This window comes from Pistacia vera, unplaced genomic scaffold, assembly GCF_008641045.1.
Source record: "Pistacia vera cultivar Batoury unplaced genomic scaffold, PisVer_v2 Contig815, whole genome shotgun sequence".
NCBI classification, from domain to species: Eukaryota; Viridiplantae; Streptophyta; class Magnoliopsida; order Sapindales; family Anacardiaceae; genus Pistacia; species Pistacia vera.
Window position 1 is genome coordinate 153,270 of NW_022196685.1, and position 5,249 is coordinate 158,518.

The 5,249-nt window shown below is 36.9% G+C and overlaps 1 non-coding gene across 1 annotated transcript; it reads left to right on the forward strand.

Annotated features, from left to right (window-relative positions):
• Positions 1 to 2,011: 2,011 nt before the first annotated feature.
• On the forward strand, positions 2,012 to 2,118 carry LOC116117507. Its single transcript, XR_004125974.1, has one exon. It is a non-coding gene; the product is annotated as a small nucleolar RNA R71 (small nucleolar RNA).
• The last annotated feature ends 3,131 nt before the right edge of the window (positions 2,119 to 5,249 follow it).

Genomic DNA, 5,249 nt, shown 5'->3' on the forward strand with positions numbered 1-5,249 from the left:
TCCCTGCAATGAGGCTTCAATTGCTGATGATTCTTGTCACATTGAGTCTTTGTTGAGAACTTAATCACCCATTTCCATCCCTTGGTCATTCCTTTTAGGGTTCGAGCGTTCTCATCGACAATTTCCGATTTTTTAACTTTCCATTGGTATTCTTGAACTGAGAAGTCTGTCCTTTGTAAAGACAATTGTTCGATTGTAGCCCATCTCAGTATGTTGTGTAAACATCTAGTGTATGGTCTTCATCATCAATTTGCCTTGACTTGACCATGCATCCCTTAATTGGCGATTTAGGATCATCAATCTTGGAAGTTTTAATTGCTGAGTGATCCACCGAGTCAATTTTGAAACATGAGTCTTGCTTTAATGGAACTTTTAGAGTTTCAAGGACATTGAATGTCACTTCTTCCTCTTGCAGCCTCATGATCAACTTCCCCTCTTGTACATCAATTAAGGCTCTTCTGGTAGCAAGAAATGGTCATCCTAAGATGAGAGGAATCTCCTTGTCTTCTTTCATATCCAACACAAAAAAATTTGCTGGAAAAATGAATTTATCCACCTTAACCAGTACATCTTCAATAATGCCCCTTGGATGCTTGATGGATCTATCTGCAAGCTGCAAGGATATGGTTATAGGCTTCACTTCACCAATCCTTAGTTTCCTGAAAACGGAAAAAAGGCATTAGATTTATACTTGCACCCAGATCACACAAAACTTTATCAAATGTAATATCTCCTATGACACAAGGGATAGTAAAACTCCCTGGATCCTTGAGTTTCGGTGGCAGCTTCTTCTGTAGAATGGCACTGCATTCCTCTATATGCATCATTGTTTCCTCCTCTTCCAACTTCTTTTTGTTTGATAGATTTCCTTGAGGAATTTTGCGTAGCTCGGCATCTGCTGCAAGGCATCTATAAAAGGAATGTTAATATGCAGTTTTTTAAATATCTTAATGAATTTCGTGAACTGCTTATCTTGATTTTGCTTTCTGAGCCTCCAAGGAAAAGGCATCGGAGGGGTGTGATGTGTAAACTCTGGTGGTATCTCGGCAAATGGCAATTTTTCTTTCTTTTGCCTTGGCCTCTCTTCCCTCGTTAGTTCCTCTTCCCTAGGACTTTTTGGCTTCTCTTCAATAATAATCTCTTCGTCGACTTCCTCATCAGAATCTTCCTTGTCTTTTGGTGGGCCCTCTTCTTTCCTTGTTTGTTCCACCTCTTCCAAGATTGTTCCACTTTGTAGAGTTATTGCATTCGCTTGTTCACGTGGATTTGTCATTGTTTTGCTTGGTAGGGAACCCTGTGGTCGCTCATTCAATTTTTCTGCTAATTGCCCCACCTGTACCTCCAAGTTTCAAATGGACACCCCTTGGTTTCTAAAATTTGTCCTCGTCTCACTCATGAAACCTGTGGTCTCTTGCATGAATTTCCCAAACATATCCTCCAATTTTGACAATCTTTGATCCCCTGGTTGATTATTCACCCCCACTTGATTGTTTGGCACTGTTCTTTGATTCCATTGGTTATTCTACTGATTCTGATTGCCCCAAGACAAGTTTGGATGATTTCTCCAACCAAGATTGTATGCGTTGGAAAAAGGATTGTTCTGTTGTCTCTGATTCCCTGCCAAATAGTTGACTTGTTCTAATGATGATGAAACTAAAGCAAAGGTGTTCCCCACTTGACATTCATTGCTCGCATGGTTACCTGCACAAAAATCACATGTTAGTTAAGGTGTTTGAATAGAATTCACTTGCATACCTCCTAGTTGCTTCGAAGTGCTGTAAGTTGGACTGAAATGGTCATGTAAGCATCAACTTCATGAATCCCCATAGACTTCTTCGACTGCATTCTCTCATTGGGTCTCTGATAATTGTTACTTGTCAGGACTTCAAGCAACTCATAAGCTTCCTCAGGTGTCTTGTTTTGCATTGTTCCTCCAGATGCTGCATCTACCATCATTTGCACATTAACCATCAACCCATTATAGAACGTTTGGATTAGCATCCAAACTGGCAAACCATGGTGTAGACACTTTCTCAGCAGTTCCTTGTATCTTTCCCAAGCTTCATACAGTGATTTAGTCTCTTCCTGTAGAAACGATGTGATATCATTTCTCATCTTTGCAGATTTCACTGGAGGGAAGTATTTAGTCAAGAACTTCTGCGCCAATTCATTCCAACTTATGATTGTTCCTGCTGGTAGTGTCATTAACCATCCCTTTGCTTTATCCCTTAATGAAAAAGAAAATAATCTTAATCTGATGGCGTCATCTAACACTTCATTTGACTTGAAGGTATCTCAAACCTCTAAGAAGTTTGCAATGTGTGAATTTGGATCTTCCTTCAGATCTCCCTTAAATTGTACAAACTGTTGGATCATCTGGATGATTGCCAGCTTTATTTCAAAGTTGTTGGCTGGCACTGGTGGCCTAGTTATACTTGGACCACTGGCATCAATCATGGGTACTGAAAATTCCCTCAATGTTTTGTTTTCCGCCACACAATGACTATAGCCTCTCGTTCCCTTCTTTCTCTGTTAAGTCTTCTTGCGGTTCTTTCAATCTCTGGATCAATAGGAACCACTGGATGATGTCTAGCTTTTCACATAACCTACAAAGAAAGAAAGCGTGCGACCACAAGCTAACAGAAAAGAACAACAAAATTAAACTAGGAAACAATTAAAACTAAAATTAAACTCCAATCTAGCTAAAACAAGAAACATTCAATGTTAACACAAAATAAATCCCCTGCAACGGCGCCAAAAACTTGATGTGTTGTAATTACAACATGTAATGTGTAGCAAGGGCACTAGTTGCAAAAAGTAATAAAGTGAGAAGTAGAGTATCGTTCCCACGAGGATTGCTTGTTAAGCACTGATTTTCTTAGTTGTTCATCAAGTTGGAGAAACTGAAAGATGTTTGGATTTGCGAGAGAAAACAATCTAAAGTTATAACAAAATTTACTACGTACTTTAAAAACTAACTAATGACAGCAAACCTAATTCAAGAGAAATATCGATTAAACAAAGCGGTTAGGGTTTTGACTTCACTAGGATTTTATGAATTAATCTGCGAATTATGTTACTTCTACACTCACATGCACGAATTATAAATCGGACTCCCTAATGTGTAAAACATACCTTCTGAGGCTATGTTTTCCTACTTTTACCTATTAAGCTTCCGCACCCAACAAATTGAAGGTTAATAGTTCCAAGTTCGTTAAGCTAAATGGAGTCCTAAATTGATTTCGTTAATTCCCAAACCTATCTCTAGCGTTGAATAAAACAATGGCAATTACCCTAAGAAGCTAATACATGATTCACCTCTCAGTCTCATCATGCTCAACAAGTAATTTTAATAAAAACAAGAGTAATCACACAATCCATGCAATAGAATGTAAAAGCAACATCAATTTATTGATTAAACATAAAAATCCCAATTACATCAAAACTCTAACCCAAAAGTGAGTTAGTTCATACTAAAATTAACACAAATTGAAATAAAAATGGTAAACAATGCATTCAACATGTTGGAATAGAGAAAAGAGAACAAAATCTTCCTTATTTGATGAATCCAAAGAGAAAATCTCCAATCTTCTCTTCTTTCTCCCAAAAATGTCGAACTCCCTTGTAAAATGACTAAGTCTCACTTATATAGTCGGTCCAAAAAAACCTAAGACTCACCTAAAATTAAAATGCACCATTTTAATAAAAATTGAAACTTGCAGACTTCACTGCGGCAACGAGTTGGTTTACGATTCTTTATCTGTCCCGACAGTTTATCGCCACGGCGAACTTTTCTGAACCATTATGAAATTACAGAACTGCCCTCTACTTGCTTACTTGCTTGAATCTTCAATCTTTGGTGCTTTCCAATAAGAACAAGCTTTATAGTGCTTCAAATCCACTTCAGAACTTCCCTGAATCTTGAGATTCGCTTGCTTCTGGGTCCAGAAACTCAATTCTGCTCAGTATTTTCTCTAACTGCATGTTTTGGCCTGAAACATAAAATATATGAAGTTAAGTTGCAATTCAGGCACAAACGAAATAAGAAGTATCCAAAATTCGGCCAAAAAGCCTCGATAAAACAGTATAATCCTAGGATTGTCAGCTATCATAGTGTTTAATGACCCTGTCAAAAGACAGTGACTGATCTCACTTGTCAAGGTTGTTTGCTGACAACCTGGTATGACACATGGGTGCTTGCTGTAGGCAAGTTCACTAGACAAACCCACCAGAGGATTCCTTATGGATGGTAATGATGCGTGTTTCTTACAACATGCAAAATGTAGCAAGTATACTAGTCGCTCAAGTAAAAAAATGATGAGTAGAGTATCGTTCCCACGAGGATTGTTAGCAAAGCACTGAGTTTCCTAATGTTATCAAGTTGAAGTAATCGAATTCTTTGGATTGGTGGGAGCAAATTCTAATTAAAAATAACAATGAATTTTAAACTAAGATTAAAACTTAATTAAGAAAGCAATACGAAAACACGGATAATCAATTCAAGTAAAACGGGTAGGGTTTTGACTTCATTTGGATTTTTATGGGTTAAACCTAAAAATTACACTACATTCACATTCATATGCAATGATTGTAAATCGAACTCACTAAGGTGTTAAACATACCCTCTCGGGCTATGTTTTCCTATTCATTCTTATTAACCTTCCGCACCCAACAAATTGAAGATTAACAATTCCAAACTCATTAAGCAAAAGAATCCTATAATGATTTCATTAATTCTTGAATCTATCTCTAGCATCCAATACTATAATGGTGATTACCCAAGAAGCCTAACATGATTCATTTCTCAATCTCATCATGTTCATCACATACAGCATTAAAAATCAGAGTAACACACAACCAAAGCATATTCATATGAAAATAAAACAATCAAACACTTAACCCATTTAAAATCCAAACTACCATCAAAACCCTAACCCAAAAAAGATTAGTTCATAGCTAAATCAATAATACAAAAACGAAAAACATAAATAATCAAGTTTAGCATAATGAAACTGAGATAAAAGATAAGAAATCTCCCCAAAAGATGAATCCTTTAGTCAGAATCGAATCTTCTCCCTTTAACAAACCAAATCGCTCAAAGTTCACTAAGAAAAATGTAAAAGTAGCTAACCCTAAAAGACGAAGACTCTTAGGCAAAAGGCTAAGTTTTTCTTTTATACTTCGTCCAAATAACCCAGCCAAAACACGCACAAAACGAAACTGTGCATTTGACAAAACTGAAAATAATG